The following is a 19,229-nucleotide window of genomic DNA, read 5'->3' as shown; positions in this document are numbered from 1 at the left end:
GTTCACTCGACCCCAAGTCCAGGGTTTATGCCAGACAACTTTAACCATGCTTTCTGGACTGTTTTCCAATATCTGTGTTACGCTCAATTAAATTTCAATTTCATTCAATTCAATTTTATTTATATAGTGCTAAATCATAACAGAGGTTATCTCAGGGCACTTTTCATGTAGAGCAGGTCTAGACCATACTCTTTATAGTTATATTTACAGAGACCCAACATCCCCTCATGAGCAAGCACTTGGCGACAGCAGTAAGAAAAACTCCCTTTTAACAGGTAGAAACCTTGAACAGAACCCAGCTCATGGTGGGCGGCTGTCTGCCCCGGACCAGCGGGGTCAATCTGAGGACCCTGTTAAAACCTGCCTGCAGGTCTAGTTTATTTTTTTTATTCTTCCATTGGTAAAAGTGGTACTGCAGCATACACCGTAAAAGATATGTGCGTGAAACTTTCAGGGGAGGGATAGAATGGTGCACACATGTCAGACACCAAAAATGACACATGTCCACCAGCAGGTGGTGCTTTAATGAAGGTAAGGGTGGCCAGTAACCCCCACATTGTAAACCGCACATTTAAAAACCTTACATGTAAGCGTACCCTGAATTTAGCTGAATCTTATTTTATGGGCCACACCCATTTCCTCCCATAATTTTTTTTTTTTGCAAAATTGCGAAATATTAGATTTTTTTTTTTTTCAAACTCCTCCTAGACTGTGAGTCAGAAGTTGTTATAAAGGAACAACTTCCTATATGTTGCAGTCAAAACAAGAAGGGTTGCATATCTTTGCAATAATCACTTCTATTAACACAAAACTTGGTCCATCAGTTTCTCATGCCCCATTGAGGCTCTGTGCAAAAGTTGGTTCCATTTGGCCACTGGGTGGTGCTTTTGTTGCAAAAATATGAAATGTGCTCAAATTATTTTTCCAAACTACTCTTAGGCTCTAAGTGTGTAACATAGATATAGTAAAGGGCTATTTAAATAAAGAGTATTATTGTTATTATTATTATTATTATTATTATTATTATTATTGTTGTTGTTGTTGTTGTTGTTGTTGTTGTTGTTGTTGTTGTTGTTGTTGTTGTTGTTGTTGTTGTTGTTGTTGTTGTTGTTGTCTGAATGAAACTTATTATGTGTCATCTATGGACTCTCATGATCACAAGTTATTAGAAGAGTTTTTATATATATATACACACCAGAAAAATGCAAAAGTTATAAAGGGAAGACTTGTACTCATACGAAGGAAGCAATGTAGTATTTTTACATAGGTCTGTCCGATTAGCATGAAACTTGCGCCAGTAGTTTTCCATGTCAAACTGAGGTTCTGTACAAAATTTGGTGCATATTGGTAAGCAGGTGGCACTGTTACACAAAGTTTAAAAATATGCAAAACCTACTTTTTCAATAGGTGGAATGCTGAATCAGCATTCACACTATTGTTATCCTAATCTTTATAATTATTATCCTTATTCTTCTTCCATACTTTCAGCTACAGAAACAATTCAGCGATCAAAATGTTCAGGTTTTTCAAGACATTTATGTTTTCATTCTATTTTTTCTTTTTTCTGCTATTTGTAATTTTAAAAGATTTGACTTTTCTACAAAAAAATCTGCCATTGAAATGAATGGGTGGCATTTTCAAATGCTCTAAAACACTTTGACATTAAACTACTTTGGTTTACTTTCAGCTAGAGACTTAATTGAATCTTTAAACGGGTCACAAGACTTTCAGCTATTAAACTTGTATTCAGCTTTTTGATATCTTGTACAGTTTTTGATTTATCACAATTTAAGTTTCATGTTTTTCTTCTTACAGTTTTTGAGTTTATAAAAGTGGTCTATGAAAGCAGTGGGGGTCTGTGGTGGTCTACACACTATCTATGTGAGTTTAGAGTGGGTGACATCACAAAATGTTTGTACTCCAGCCCTTGTAGCTCCCACATCTTTCACTTCTCACACACAAATTATACATCAAATTGTAGATAAATTTATGCTCTTTCACACAGTGTGTGTTTTTGAATTTTCTTTGGATAACAAGAGGAGCCCTCAACTGCTCCATAGACTTCAGTGTTAGAGGACCTCTCCCACACTTGAGGAAGAACACAAACATGGGCACTTTTAAAACTGTGACAGCTCAGCCATTTTGCACATTATCTACACAAATGACACGCACGTCTCCTCATGCTTGCTTTGAAGAAATTTCAGCATTATAAAATACAGTTTTTGAGTCTGTCTGTTATCACTAGTTCTGCTTAACAATAACATTAAGCTGTTACTACCTCCATACACACACGCGCGCGCACACACACACACACACACACACACACACACACACACACACACACACACATTTTCAGAATGTAGTTGATCTTTCTGATATTAATACAAAGAATATCTTCAGTCACAGGCTTTTTGTTTCTACTTCCAGCTTTGGGAGTTTATCATTTGCCTTTCAGCTGTTCCAGGAACATGTTTCAGGTCTCAGCTCTTCAGCTAATACACTTCAACTCCCATCTCCAATTTTACGTTTCGGCCTCAAAGGTTTCAAAGCAATCCATTTCAGTTGATATCAGCTGTTTTTGTTTTTTTTTGTGTTGTTTTTTTTAGCCATTTTCAGCATTGGTTCATTGATTTACTACAGCTTTCAGTTTCCAAATTTTTAATTTTATATTTCAGCTGTTTTTTTTTTTTTTTTTCCAGCCATTTACAGGATTGCTTTAGGAATTTCCTTCAGCTTTCAGCTTCCAGTCTATTTCAATTTTCAACTTCCATGTCTCGCTTCTTCATTTTAGCTATTTTTTCAGCCTATTTCAATAGTGCTTCAGCGATGTCCTTCAGCTTTCAGGTTCCATTTTTTTACTTATCGTTTCAGCTGTTTCTTCAGCAATTTTCATTGTTGCTGCAGCAATTTCCTCTAGCTTTCAGCAATCACACTGGAAATGCAATTTCTAATTATTATTATATCGTCCACTTACTTTTTTCGCACCTAACTATTTCCACACTGCTTACCATAGAAACTCCACTCAAACGTCAAAACGTGTAGCACAATCCAGACATTCCAGGCATTACTTTTCTCTCTTTCTCTTTCTCTCCCTCTCTCTTTCACTCTCAATGTGACCAGTCAATGCAGATGGCCACCCACTTTTAGCTGGGTTCTGTTCAAGGTTTCTACCTGTTAAAAGGGAGTTTTTACTTGCCACTGTCGCCAAGTGCTTGCTCATGAGGGTATGTTATGTCATTGTAAATATAACTATAAAGAGTATGGTCTAGACCTGCTCTATATGAAAAGGGCCCTAAGATAACTTCTGTTATGATTTGCTGCTATATAAATAAAATTTAATTGAATCATAATTTTTGAAATATTCAATGTTTTGTCAGCATTTTTTCCCCTTAGAAATTAATGGATAAAATGTTAAGAGGCTAGAGTGGGTGACATCACAGACAGAGTGGGAGAAGGTGTTAAACTGTTCTGAAAATTTTCTTTTTTACCTGCCCTAATGGCCACAAATTTCACTTTTCACACATCTTTTTTTTCCAGGATTTGAGCTCTTTCAGACAAATGTGACTACCAAAGCACAGTAACTTACAAAATTTGAGCTACGAGCCTCAAAGTGGCAGGAGTACCATCCAATTGCCCCAATACAAATTAAAAACCAGATTTTCAGATAAAAACAGAAATTACCCTTTTTTTTTTAACTCGCTGCATTTTCCACATTTTTGTGCAGCAAATTCTTGTTGCACTCATGGTGTAAAAGCACTGGCAATAGGAGTTATGATTTTTGACTGAATAGCAGGAGTTGGAGAGCAGCACCAAGCCAAATCTCACTAAGCACTTAAAATTACCATTGGAACCTCTGAGGGCAGTTGGGCACAAACAGCTGATTCAGATCAGTTGATTAGTCTACTTCTCTGATGTCTGTGGTGTTTATCAAACAGTTGACTGACATTTTTATCATAGTCCTGCTACATACTGTTTACACACTACATACAAGATACATGGATTTACGCACATTTCAACAGATTTCACTGAAAATACTGTTCCTGTACAGTTTTAGTTAGGAGACATTTGGCAGTTAATTTTAGTTGGTGCTTCTTTATGTTTTTATGATCTTAAGATTGTAAAGAAAATAAATCATCATGCTCTCCTTATTGTATTCTCAGACACTCAACAACATATTTTTGCCCAGTATCTGAATGTAATACAGTGGTCTTTGGCACCAAATGGTCCTAACCCTAACTTCTAACCCTTTGTCATAGTAGGAAAAGCACAGGTGTTACTAATAAGATTAATGATGGCTTTGTTATATTCAAGTGTCCCAGTGAGCCATGACAATGTGACAGTGGGCCAGTATGAAAAATATGAGGACCCAGAAACTGAAACAGCCAAATGGAAGTCAGTCATCATTCATATTTACACCTGTGCTTTTCCTACCGTCACATTAGTAGAGAATGACAACCCATCAAAATGTTGTTTCATTAATGCTTTATCAACCCTTCCCAATAACTGTAATCAGAATTACAATGACTGGATAAACAGCTGATTGGTAATGAGTAATGACTTTTTCCCTACCTCTCTCCTCTCCTCATTGTTGAACTGCAGCTCTCAGGAGGAGGTGTGTGTCAGAGATGTGAAGATCCTCCCTAACTATAACTCATCCTACCTCCTCATGATGCCAGATTGTTCAGTTCTCGTAGTTGACTATGTCTGGTAAATACATGTGCACTTGCTGTATACTCAGATAAAAAAAATGTCTTTAAAGCTGACCCAGCTGTTTAGCTCCTAAAGACTTTAGTTTACAGAATGTGGTCAAATCAGGAGATGTATTTTGTGTTCTTTAAAGTTTCCTGACAAACACTTCTTTGTTTCCATTTCCCACTAAAGCCACCAATCAGCTGAGGGCACCATGGTTTTATTCTATTGGATAGACAGTGAGTCATCACGCTTACCTAGCAAGCTCGGTGCCCTGAAGGAACAGAACTTCCTCTTCCAGCTGCAGCTGCAAAACAAAGCAGAGGAAGACTCCAGTGAGGTGAGAAGGCATGATGGAAATCATGTAAGCTTAATTAATTTCTCTTTTATTTAATCAGTGGGTCTCACTGAAGTCAATGTCTGTTTCAGCTGACAAAGAAAATCACTTCACGAATCATAAGTACATTGTCATGAAAGCAAATGAGCTACACACTGTAAATTAAAAAACACCAAAATAAAAGAATAGAAATCCTTTAGAAGTTACATTCAGTACTTTGTGGCTGCTCTATCCCGTCTGTAGCTCTCTGCCCCAAGTCCACTGGCTCCTGCTCAAGAGGAAAATCTTTAAAAATGGATCACAAATACATATTTTCATGATAAAGAAAAGAGCTCAGTAATTTCCTAAAACAGCTGGTCACTGTAGTTTTAACAAACACTTCTTAAACAGGAAGAAATAGTACATTTGTTGGGAACTATTTTCAGCAATGAATTAATCTGGCGCTTTAGTGAGTATTTCTGTTAGCATGTCGTGTATGTGGGATTGAGTAAAAAAAAACTACAGCGTGTGTGTTCATGGTAATAAAGTAACATATCACTCAACATTGGCAATGATGTGTCTCACTGATGTGATTCAATAGTTTCTGGACAACAATGAAGCTCTGGATCAGAGGAATGAGATCAGAAAGGCAATACTTGTTAGTAGGATACATTTAATTGTTTATTTTTGATCTGCACATGAGATTTGTTGAAAATAAAAAATACAGAATATCGTCAGACTTTTTATTAAAGGCTTTGATTAATGAAACTTTTTCAACTTTCTGGCAGATTGTGTGTGCAAATCACATGTATGAAATCATGTGTCGTATATTTGTGTAGGGTTTGGAAGTTCCGTTGGTGGCTGTGTTACAATGGTACACTCCAGCACATTCCTTTCACAAGATAACTAACTGTTCCTCTTCTGTTCAACATTTGGAATGTAGCCATTTAGCAACTCTCTAGCTATAATGTTGTACAGTGAGAAATTTCAGAGTGCTCTGAAGACAATGTATTAGAGTAATAATTTGTAGAATTAAAGAGTTAGCCTTCGATTTTATAAACATCATTCATTTCAGAATTCTGTGTGAAGAAGATAATGTTTGTGTTTTGGGGTATATACAGCAGAAAAACCTGGAGAAAAGGGTTGGTCTAGGCACTGTACAAACGCTATCTATATGACACCTTTTTGGTAGCAAAGGATATGGACAACATGTTATATGCTTGACAAGTATTTCCTTTACTGTCTTTTTCATGTGCTAAATATTTCAAATTATCAAAGAAAGAACCCCCCCCAAAAAAAAAACAAAAAAAAAACGGTTTTGACAGATATGTGATAGACAGCTTGAAAAACAACTTCATTCCATTTAGGTGAGCTAGTTCAGTGATCCAGCTATTGTGCATTCTGGCTAACTGGCATGGCACTTCATGGAACAGAGCCATCATTGACAAAATTGGTTTCACCTGTGCTTTCCCTGCTGCGACAAGTCAAAATGTCTGCCGTGAAAAAGGTCTGTTAAAGAAAAACTAAAATACTAGTTAGTTTGCTTTCTCTGCAGATACATCTCTAGTTTTTACTCGTTGCCCAGTATCCGCTTGGATTGTCCTCAGCTGGTGATGACAGCCTCCTGTCCCAGTGCTGTCAGGCCTCTGGATCACTCCTGGGTAAAATATACCCTGCTGAACAACTTATAGGGACTTCTTGGCTGTCCATCTGTTCTGGAATCCTGAAGGTGAGGAGCAGACTTAATCAATGAAGTCTCACATTCTTCATTCCTTCAACTGTTTTACTGTGTAACAATAATTCAGTTCATCACATTTTTACCAGTTGAATGATTGGTGATTTGCTCAAGGCCACAGCAGTGCCAGCCTCATGCCATATTGTGGCATACACATTGTTTCAACTGCATCACAAAGATGTCCACATGATAGATGTGTCACTTATCAGCATGAGAGAGAGAAATTAATTAATCGTTACCCACACTTGTGACCAAGAAAGTCATGTAATAACAAAAGCTATACAGGGAAAAATGGGAAATAAAGTAATGTATGATAAAGCTCACTTTGTTGATGACATCCACTGTATCCTTACCATAGACATACATACATTATACCATCCAGACTACATTGATGTGCATTGTGTTAAATTGCTGGAATTTATGTTAGATAGTGTAGGGGTTAACATCCTAGTAACCTACCTAATATGATAGCAAAATGACACAGGTGATCTGTATGTATGCTTGAAGCTCAGGAAGACCTTCTGAGCAGGTTCAGCACTACACCACCAACCCACATACTGCAGTCTATAAAAATGAGACCCATGACCAGATATCCTGTGGCAGCAGAGGGCTAGACTAACATCCCCTTTGCTGACCAAACCCATCACCACACCATCCTCCCAACCCCCCACCCTGGACCACTTTCAGTGACAATCTGGCCCTGCCCCCTGTGATGGAACAATGATGGAACAGTGTGGTATGCGGCATTGGTCCATGCTATATAATTGTCCCTGTACAATTAATCATTAAATTAAAAAAATAAAAATAAAAGAGGCCTCATTCCCCCTGTGACAGAGACAGGCTCTGCTCCCAGCAGTGGTCCCGGTCCTGCCCCCAATGACACTGTATCACTGCCCACAATTATGGCAACGGACCCTGCCCCCAGCAATGGTTGTGGTCTGGCCTTATGTGACAATCAGAGGCTCCACCTGGAAATTCTTTATGTTTAAGAAGTGCTAGTTCTTTGAAGAATCAGAAAACACGGTGTGATTAATCAAATCTTTATTCATGCTGCATCAAGAGACGGACACAGCAACATGGATCCCCAGAATGTCTGCCTTTATACCCTCAGGACGGATGAAAAAATATGTCATGCTGACTAACCATAACCCTAACCCTCTGAAATGTACACTCAGTCTGACATCTATTAACCCCTCACTGTCTGTGTGCCCTGATCTCCTTATGAGGGAAAATACCCCAAAATATCACCCATACAGTTTCCCCTAGTCCTCTGTGTGATATCCACTTCCTCCTTCTGTTTCCTCAGAAAATTGTTCATTTCCCACAGACAAAATATTCCATTCCACCTTTGATCAACACAGACTGGCCCCAGTGGTTCTGCACCCACTCCCAACAGCATGACGTCCCTGCTACAGTGATGGCAAAAGATCCCGGCCTATACCTATTACTGGAGCCAGTCCCACCACTGTTATGGAACAGTTTATTTCCCCACCTTTTCCTTTTAATTTTAATCCTGTCCAAATGGGGCTTCAGAAAGTAAACATGGTTAACCCCGCAATGCTGTAGTACAGCCTCTTGGTGGGGGAATAAACAAGTCTGAGTAGACTCTCTGACTTGTTTATTAATCATATTCTGTGGAATTAACAGGCATTACTAACTTTTTAATGATAATTTTGATTGTTCACATCTAACTGAAGCAGCATGCAGCAGCATTTAACAAACAAATCTCCTCACACGAATTGTCATAAAACAGAGGTGCTTTTACACGTCTAATCTTAGTGGAAAATCTAAGTCCAATACCTTTTTAATGTCTAGAAATTTGCAGCTTTGTGCAACGTTTAATGAAAAATCTTTTTGCACCTTTCCTCCTGCCTTTACACTGTATGCGGTGCTGGAACCATCACACCAAGGGCAGACAAAGCCTAGTTCAAAATCAGCCTAAGGTGTCATAGCACTGCTTGCTTTAGTGTTTGCACTGTCATGGAAATTCCACCCCTTATCACTATCAATAGTACATTTAGACATGCAGCTAGCTTCTGAAAACCTCCAGTGCTGCCAGCAGTGGGTTTATTACCACCAGCTCAAAGCCATTCACTTACATGAAAATTAAAGAGCTCAATAAAATGTCAGTATTTCGTCATACGGTTACATTATAACAGAAAACTACCACACAAGCTGTGACTCATTTCTACAGTTAACAGGCTTATCGCTTCACAGTGCTGGCCACTAACTTCTGACTGCTGTTTTAATGGCATCGTTTCTCTAAGATTAGTTCATTTTGAGTTAATCAGCAACACATCAGCAGATTGAGTAAAGACTATTTCATGATGTTGAAGAACATAATGATTAAGTGTCATCAGTCTTGATACTAAGTATGTGCCAGCTGAGTGTTTACAATCATTTGCTGTTAGTTTATTTTAATATCTTACTGATGAAGTCCTGAAGTATAGATGTTAGGATAAAAACCTAGTTAACAGGCTGAAGTATGCTTAAGAGATGCATGTATAGATAAGGCAGTATTCCAAGCTTCACTACAGAGCAGTTTTATAATATATTATTTCATACTTTGCAAAAGAGGGACACTACTAGTAACCGTCCAAATCAAATCTATCAACAGAAATGTTTGGTGACAATTGATTTAGATCAAACCTATGTAGCCTCTTGCATATTAGCATCGGTGAAAATTTTTTCCTTTCTCAGGTCAGGTGATCCAATTTCTAGTCGACATGATGAGCAGTGGTGTTGTAAGGCCAGGCACAAATTCCACAACATATGAGGTGAAGAGTACGGTCTAGACCAGGGGTGGGGCATACTACTGACCCGCGGGCCACATTGTTGATCTTTTTATCCGGCCCGCCGAAGATTGGTACAGAATTGCCCAAATCAAATCATATCATAACTATGACTGCATTCATTTGAGCTTGTCCTGTAATGCCTGGCGTTCCACCAGGTGGCGCATTAGGCGCAGTGATAGATTGACTTGATTTTGCGGAGCCCAGGCTACTCTCTGTTATTACTCTGCTACTGCTTTGAACCCATATGCAATAATGAGTGGGCCAAAGAAAAGAAAAGTCGACAGTGAGTGCCGAGTGTTTAATAAGGAATGGACAAATAAATACTTTTTCACTGAAGTCTGGTCAAAGGCTGTATATCTTATTTGCCAAGAAACCGTTGCGGTTTTAAAGGAATACATCAGCCGTCACTTTTCCACCAAGCATGCTAATTATGCTAAAAACCAGTCAACGCAAGAATGGACGGCTACCGCTCAGAGGTTGGCAGCTAGTTTGCAGCCTCAGCAAAACACATTTATCCAACAAACTGCCATCCAAGAGTCAAGCACGAGGGCAAGTTATTTGCTGGCATTCAAATTAGCAAAGACCAGAAAACCTTTCTCCGAAGGGGAGTTTCTCAAAGAGTGCATGGTAAAGACAGCAGGTATCTTGTGTCCTGAGAGCAAGAACAAATTTGAAAAAATTAGCTTATCACGCAGGACAGTGACTCGCTGTGTTGAGCTAATTGACGAAGACTTAACTAGCAAGCTAAACAAAAAATCGGAGTCATTTACATTATATTCCTTGGCACTGGACGAAAGTAATAACATAAAGGACACCGCTCAGCTTTTAATTTTTATCAGAGGGATTAATGACAATTTTGAGATCACGGAGGAGTTTTCGGCCATGGAATCCCTAAAAGGGAAAACTCGGGGAGAGGACTTGTACAACAGCATGTCGGAGTAATCAAGAGGCACAAGCTACCTTGGAGTACGCTCGCCAACGTTACCACAGATGGATCGCCAAATCTGACAGGGAAAAACTTCGGGTTTCTCAAAAGAATCCAGGAGAGGGTGAAAGAGGACAACCTTGAGCAGGAGGTAATTTTCTTACATTGCATAATCCACCAGGAAGGACTGTGTAAATCAGTATTGCAGCTCGACCACGTAGTGAAGCCAGTTGTAAAACTTGTTAACTTTATTGGAGTGAGGGGTCTTCAGCATCGTCAGTTTATTAAGTTTCTTGAAGAAACTGACACTGATCACCAGGACTTGCTTTACCACTCCAATGTCTGCTGGTTAAGTTTGGGGAAGGTATGTCAACGAGTGTGTGAGCTTAAACAGGAGATTACTTCATTTTTGGAGCTACTTGAGAAAGCTAATGATTTTCCTGAGCTGAGTGACACAGATTGGCTTTGTGATTTAGCTTTTGCTGTGGACATACTGACACACATGAATGAGCTGAACGTTAAGCTACAAGGGAAAGACCAGTTTGTGCATGAAATGTACACAAACGTCAGGGCCTTCAAAACCAAGCTAGCTTTATTCTCAAAGCAAATGTCAAACGAGTCATTCGCTCATTTCCCCACACTGGCTAAGCTGAAAGAGGCCCCTCGACATGTGAAAAAATACAGGAAATCACTGGACGACCTGCATGGAGAATTCTGCTGTCGGTTCTCTGATTTGGGAAAAATTGACAAGTCACTTCAACTGGTGTCGTGTCCAGAAACGGCGCCACAGGAATTGCAGTTGGAACTGATTGATCTCCAATGTGACACCATCTTAAAGGAGAAGTTCAACTCTCTTAAACTGGATGAGTTTTATGCTTCATTAAGGGCAGCCAAATTTCTCAAACATCCAGAAGATGGCACACAGGATGCTTGTGTTGTTTGGCTCTACGTATGTGTGTGATAAGACTTTTTGTATGATGAACACCAACAAAGCACCCCACAGATCCCAGTTGAGTGATGAACACCTCAGATCTGTTCTGAGAATTGCCACAACAAAACTAACACCAGACTTCGATGCACTGGCAAAAAAGGGGTGATCAACAACATTGTTCCCACTAAAAGTAAATGTAAGTATTAACACTGTAATGCCTTTTTTATGTTTATATTTGATATATGCATCTAGTGCTGGCATGGCCCGTCTGTAAAATTTTAAAAGTTAATGTGAACCCTGAGCCAAAAAGTTTGCCCACCCCTGGTCTAGACCTGCTCTATATGAAAAGCGCCCTGAGATAACTTCTGTTATGATTTGGTGCTATATAAATAAAATTGAATTGAATTGAATTGAAAGGCAATTACTGTGTAAAACTTAAAATGATGAAAAGAAAAACAAACATTAAAATACATTTAATAACAAAGCCAAATGGCCATTTGTTAAGTAATGCATTCAAAAATAAAAGTAAAATGCAATCAAAAGTAAACAAGGGCCAAAAAATTGCAAATGCAAATGGATTATTGAAAACAAATAAAGTAAAATCGAGTCTTTAGTTTTTGAAAGTGAATAGCCTGTTCTCCTTGGGCAGAGCATCTACAGTTCAGGGGCCCTAAATGATAAAACTGACTGAGGACCAATAGATGTTGGGTCTTCTGGAGTTAAAAGTACAAGCAGAAACTGATTGTAGGTATGCCTTAAAAGTTATTAGTGTCATTCTAAAATCAATCCCACAATTCACTGGCAGCCAGTGAAGTGAAACTAAAGTACTTGTGATGTAGTTAAATAAATATCAAGAGTAATGTAATGTAATGCATGATTGAGGTATATCATATGTAATTTGACAAATCACTTGTGATGTAATAATCCTAGGAACGTGATAATAACTGGGGAATATCAATCAGTCTGTAATGGTGTGAGATAAAGTCAGCTGCCCTGATCCAGCTGTGGTCATGACACAGTGTCTAGATGTGTAATCTTCAGCTTAGTCAGCTTGGAAACTTTTTGGAGCAGTCATTTAAATGTGTTTGCTGAGTAAAAGCCAGGTATGATGAAATCCAATAGTCGAGTGACATACTGAAATGGTAAAGTGTTAAGAGTGGTTTAATATCTGTGTGGGCGGGCACTAACAAAAGTGTGTAAAATCATTTCAGTTCCAGTTGCCACACGGGCAGCTGGGGGCCCGGCATTGTTAGCTGTTGTTATTGTATGATAAGCTATTACTGTGTGACTCCAGGACTCCATGATGTGCTTTAGTTAGTCCAAGTCGAATCAGAGAGTAACATTCCTCTGCTGAGGTTAAAGGACTACTGTAATGTTAGAATGTTTTAGTTTTGTGTTAAGACTTTTCAAGGTAACTGATCACTTCAAATCACTTGTAGTTTGCTGTTTTTCTTTCAATTCTTCGTACACATCCTATACAGATATTTTTAATTAAAAAAACCTACTCTATCTTTGAAGACTTTCATTTACCTTATCTTAACAGTGATAGATGAAACAGCAAAATAGAAGTGATTGGAATTAGTGTATTTTCACAGTATTAGTGTTAAAAAGAGAAAGTGAGAGCAGATGTCAGTATAACATGACACTGTTGTTGTACTGATGGAATTACTGCTGTGGAAATGCAAACCTCTTTTGAGTCATCCAAGTCTATGTCTTAATCTAACGTTGGAATCTTTCTCCTACCTGTGCTTGTTACCTCCTCTCCCCCCACCACCTCAGCTCATACTCGTCGATGTCAGCGGGACTCCAGGGTGGGAGCAGTGGTTTGTCTCCCCTCAGCAAACTTGGACAGTGTAGGAAGGGCTCCACCCTCTCCTTCACCGTGGCCTTTCAGATCCTCAGGACTGGACTCTTTGAGGTACCAAAGGAAATAATGTGTCTGGGTGTGTGATGTTACATTCTGAGTACACTTCAAGTGTTCCTTTATTGAATGCCTTTTGCAGCTCATGTGAGTTACATCACCCGCTGCCTGCCACATCATCACTTTTCTTTCTTCCTTACTTCTTCACTTTCTTTCCTTCCTTACAAAACTGTATTACAAACTGGTTTCCCAAGAACTAAACTGCAGCAAACGCCCACAGTTGCAAAGACTAAAAACAAAGTAAAAGTTTGAACATTTCTACAGTTTAATCCCTGTTGTGCTTGTTAATTGACAGGTAATTGAATTAAATGCTAAAATGTCTGATTGTAAATGCTACTCTAATATTTCATACTTAGCTACAAATTATTTTGACAGGCAGATGACATTTGCTACATTACTTGTAAATTATATATATATTTATCTTAAACAGACAGGTTTTACACTGATTTCACATTATTTATTGTTTTGAACAAATATTTTTATGGCTCTGTGCCACCGACAGCTATGGCCGGAGGCATTATGTTTTCAGGTTGTCCATCTGTCCCATTTTCTTGAATGTGATATCTAAGGAATGACTTGAGGGTATTTCTTCAAGCTTGGCATAAACCTTCACTTTGACTCAAGGATTAACTGATTAGAATTTGTTGATCAAAAGGTCAAGGTCACTGTGACCTCACAAAACATGTTTTTCACCATAACTCAAGAATAAAACTATACTTACACCTTTTATTGTAAGGGCAGGTGTGTGTGGATCAGAGAGATCCAGAGAGAGAGAGAGAGATCGAAGTACAATGTCCAAAATCCAAATCTTTAATCCGAGAGACGTAGCAGAGGTCAAAATACCAGGAGTCAGTTAAACCAGGCAACAAGGCAGAATCGAGGGTCACAAAAATACCGGAAAAACAGATCATACACAGGGAATCAAAAATCGGGACTAAATGCGAGAGATCTTGAACACAATGGTAACAAAGACAATCTGGCAACGCATGAGAAATGAGGCGGGGTTTAAATACACAGGTGAAAGACATTAAGGTGGAGACAGTAATCAACACAGGTGGGAAAAACCAGGAAGTAAAAACAGTAACACAACAGAACCAACTTCAAAATAAAACAGGAAATGAATACAGATCCTGACAGTACCCCCCCCCCCCAAGGGACGTCCCCAGACGTCCCAGGAATGCCCGGGTTCAGTCTATGAAAGTCCCGTATCAGTGTTTTATCAAGAATGTCCTTAGCAGGAACCCAGGACCTTTCCTCTGGACCGTACCCCTCCCAATCAACGAGGTACTGACGGCCCCTATGACGAACAGCCAACAGTTTCTTTACCGAATAGACAGGACCACCATCAACGAACCTGGGCGGAGGGAGGAACCAAACGACTGGTCTTGATAGGCTTGATTCGGGAAACATGGAAGGTGGGATGGACCCTCATGGTCTGAGGAAGACCAAGGCGGACAGCAGCAGGGTTGATGATTGCCGAGATCGGGAAAGGGCCCACAAACCTGGGACCCAGCTTATGACACTCCCCCCGAACTGGCAGGTCTCGAGTGGAGAGCCATACTTTCTGGCGCACGTGGTAGCGAGGAGCCGGTGTGCGATGACGATTAGCGGACCTCTCGTATCCAATATTGGTGCATAGGAGGGCTGGTAGCTGGGAACCTGGGGCTGAGGCTTGGCCTGGGGGGCTGGTAGCTGGGAACCTGGGGCTGAGGCCTGGCAGCTGGGAACCTGGGGCTGAGGCCTGGCAGCTGGGAACCTGGGGCTGAGGCCTGGCAGCTGGGAACCTGGGGCTGAGGCCTGGCAGCTGGGAACCTGGGGCTGAGGCCTGGCAGCTGGGAACCTGGGGCTGAGGCCTGGCAGCTGGGAACCTGGGGCTGAGGCCTGGCAGCTGGGAACCTGGGGCTGAGGCCTGGGCAGACCAGTAGGAGGGCGTCGGGAGACCTTGCCAAGGATGACAGCTAAGAGGAGAGGAGTGCCCCCATTGCAGGACTCGGGAACGGAGCGGGTCTGGAACAAAGAGCCGACCAGGAGGACAGCCATCAGGAACCTGGGCCTCCGAAAGGGCGTGCTGGACCTCCTGCTCAATGTCCCAGGTCACCGCTGCGACCACACAGTCAGGGGGCAAAATGTGAGCTGCATCCTGAGGGCGGTCTCCTGCCTCGAACTGCCTTGAAAGGGCATCTGGTTTGACATTACGAGTTCCAGGGCGATAAGACAGGTCTGGAAACTCAAGAGGAATCAGTAGGCGGGGAAACCGACAGAGAAGACAAACAGGAAGACTTACAAGTAGGACTCCCCTGTAACACTCTCCCAGTAGACCAATTCACGAGAGGGCTGTGTTTACACAGCCAGGGATAACCCAGGATAAGGGGGTATTGAGGAGACTCAATAATAAAAAATTAAATGGTCTCTGAGTACCTGACATCAACAGAGACAGGAGGGGTCTGGTCTGTGACCCAGTTGTGCAGGTGACCAGAGAGCGCTGGCCCGGCGTGGCTTGGACAAAGGGTGGAGTTGTAGATTCAGCTGATGGGCCAGGTTCAGATCCATGAAGTTTTCGTCTGCCCCGGAGTCAATGAAGGCTGTAAGGGCCAGGGAATTCTGGGGAGAACTGATGAGCTGAACAGGGGTCAAGGAGCGTGCTGGTCTAGAGGCAGTCACGGTGTGGCTCACCAGTAGGCCTCCGGTTACTGGTGAGCCAGGCCCTTTTACCGAGCACTGAGCCAGGAAGTGCCCCCTTTCCCCACAGTAGAGGCAGTCCTTCACGTTGGCGGCGCTGGCGTTCCTGTTGGCTCAGACGGGTACGACCAAGCTGCATAGGTTCCTCCTGGGGACTAAAAGGCGCAGATCCAGGGCTTGTAGCTCCTCTGAGCCGCTCTCGTTCGTGCATCTGGTTGTCAATTTTAATAGCATGTTCCACAAGACCCTCAAAACTTGTAGGAAGATCAACCATGGTAAGTCTGTCCTTTATATCTTCAGAGAGACTCAGAAAAAAAAAAAAAAAAGTGTCTGCAAGTGCTTCGTCGTTCCACTGACTCTCCGCAGCCAGAGTGCGAAATCTGATGGCATGATCAAATACACGGCTTCTACCTTGCTTGAAATGACCAAGTGCACGGGCTGCCTCACGGCCCGAGACAGGTTGACCAAAAACACGACCCAAAGCAGCAGAAAAAGTAGCTACAGAGTCACAGGTAGATGAATGTCTCTGCCACTCAGCCGTGGCCCACTCACGTGCTCGCCCCGTGAGATAAGTGATCATAAAGGCTACTTTAGAACGCTCAGTAGCAAAGGTAAGAGGCTGGAGTTCAAAAGTTAGCGAGCAAAGAGTCAAAAATGAGCGGCACGTTTCAGGAGTGCCATCATACCTTTCGATGGGGGGTGCTCTGGGTTCTGAAAAATGAACTGGAGGATCCCTGGGTATTGGAGGTGGAGCAGGAACAGCTGGGCCTGTTGTAACAGAAGACATGGAATCCAGACGAGTAACCACTTGGCAAGTCTGGGCAGCCAGGGCTTGTAGCTGCTCAGACAATGACTGAACTCCCGGTCCCAGGCTGGAAACTGCCCACTCCAAATCGGTGAGACGCTTCCCTAGAGCGCCCAGAGCATGACAAAAATTCTCTCCCTCCGCTGGGTCCGACATGGCCAGATTGTACTGTAAGGGCAGGTGTGTGTGGATCCAAGTGCAAGAGAGAGAGAGTCAGGCCGAAGTAAAATGTCCAAAATCCAAATCTTTAATCCGAGAGATATAGCAGAGGTCAAAATACCAGGAGTCAGTTAAACCAGGCAACAAGGCAGATCAGGAACAGGCAGAATCGAGGGTCACAAAAATACCAGAAAAACAGATCATACACAGGAAATCAAAATCGGGACTAAATGCGAGAGAGCTTGAACACAATGGTAACAAAGACAATCTGGCAACGCATGAGATATGAGGCAGGGTTTAAAAACACAGAAAACAATACACAGGTGAAAGACATTAAGGTGGAGACAGTAATCAACACAGGCGGGAAAAACCAGGAAGTAAAACAAACAGTAACACAACAGAACCAACTTCAAAATAAAACAGGAAATTAATACAGATCCTGACATTTATTAAATTCCTTCAAAGTCTTCACTACATATATTATATGAGTCTGGACAGACGGATGGATGGATGTAAACTGTAACGTGACTGGCTGCGGAGGCATACAACTGCGAGGCGGTAATTCAAGTTTGTCATAGTTTTGGTTTACAATATGAACACTGCTACATACAGTAATACTCAAAGTGCTCTTCCATTTTGTCCATTCCTATCCTGCTCAATGATTACACCGTAGTTAAGCCAGCATATGAAACTGAAACTCCAGTTCACAGCCTCGGTGTCCACTCCTCCTGTGGGACCTCGATCACCACTGAGGAAATCTCCATCATCATCCAGCCCTGCAGTGAGAGAGCTGATAGAGAGAGACAGCCTGGGCCGATCTCAGAGCTTCTCACACCAGCAGTCGTCCAAGTAGAACCACGTCAAGTACGGAGGATTTGTATGCATCAGTAGGCTGCTTCCAATATCTTTTTGTTAAGATTGAACATTATTCAAGAAAGAAAAGAAAGCAATAAAAGCAAATACTTATTGTCAACATCTCCCTGTCACTTAGGTGGTACTTCCTGGTAGAAGTGAAGTTGGCTTCTGACTGCAAGCAATATTGCTCAGAATCTCACCCATGGGTTCCCTCACACTAACCCAAAAACTGATGTTAATGTTATTTCTTTGGACTTATGCAAATGTTATGTCAAATTTTAGCCAGCTATAATTGTGTAAATGCATCACATTACAGATTATGTTGTTGTAAGACACAAATATTATGCAGGACAGGGGAGACATTTGCAGACGGACCAAAATATTCTTGTATATCATCGTGTCCATGACCTGGTGTCTCTGCTTGCTCCAGGTCAGGCAGCGTAATGGAGTGTCAGGCTATCACTCCTCCTGTGCTCTCTCCTGGGCTCTCCAGTGGGCAGAGGCCTGTACCTGCTCACTGACCACAACCTTATTTCACTGGTCAAAATAGCCAAGAGAGAGTGTAAGGTGTTAGTGCTGGAACGAATCCAAGAGGCACACTGCAGGTAAGGAAACGGCTGTAACACTGTAACAGTGTCTGATGAACCCTCCATGATGACATGGCCTATTTTAATTAACTTTCATTTTATCTAAAAATAAAAATACAGTCATCAGAAGTAGTAATTCTTACAGCATGTTTCCAGCACCATCTCCAATTTACTAGTCAAAGTATGGAGGAACACAGTTAAAATTAGGTAAATCTTTGGAAAACCTGATTTAAAACAAGGGTTCACGTTATATAAAGATCTAGATAATGGGTATGGAAACTTAATATGTCGAAATATAGTATATAACTGGGCTCGTATTTCAATTTTCCAGCATATGACAATTAATTGATGTGATGTTCACATTCAGCTTTTAGTTCTAGAAAACATTTTAGACATACACAAAAACAGGTGTGTGAGGTTTACGAATGAACAGATACTCTACAGTGAAAAAATTCTGGTAAAATTCTGAACCGGAACCAATCAAAGCGTGTTAAGCCGATCCTTACTCTTTTCCTCCTGTCAGATGACCTGGAGAGGAAGGTTGTACTGAAGACACAAATCAGTGTTTGATCCTTCTGACCAGAGCCTCGTTGTCTGCCTGAAGGAGACATTTAAGGAGAAACAACGTGCTGCAGTTAACAAGACCTGGATGGAGTGTTGGAAGGAGGGGCAGAGAGGAAAGGAATCAAAGGCCAGAGTGGAGAGAGGAGGGTGGTGTTGGGATGCTGCCGGGCAGAGGCGATGAAAGAAAAGCCCTTGTGGAGCCACAACAATTCTTCATTTAACTGGTTAATCATTTCATTGGATGAACTTACCTCCACTTCATATCAAC

The 19,229-nt window shown here is 41.3% G+C and overlaps 1 pseudogene; it reads left to right on the top strand.

The window, feature by feature from the left end:
• The first annotated feature begins 4,291 nt into the window (after positions 1-4,291).
• LOC120787476 lies at positions 4,292-19,229 on the top strand (annotated as a pseudogene).

This window comes from Xiphias gladius, unplaced genomic scaffold (genome assembly GCF_016859285.1).
Source record: "Xiphias gladius isolate SHS-SW01 ecotype Sanya breed wild unplaced genomic scaffold, ASM1685928v1 HiC_scaffold_1478, whole genome shotgun sequence".
Lineage (NCBI taxonomy): Eukaryota > Metazoa > Chordata > Actinopteri > Istiophoriformes > Xiphiidae > Xiphias > Xiphias gladius.
Note: the sequence above shows the minus strand (reverse complement) of the source record. Positions and strands in the feature narration are given on the sequence as shown.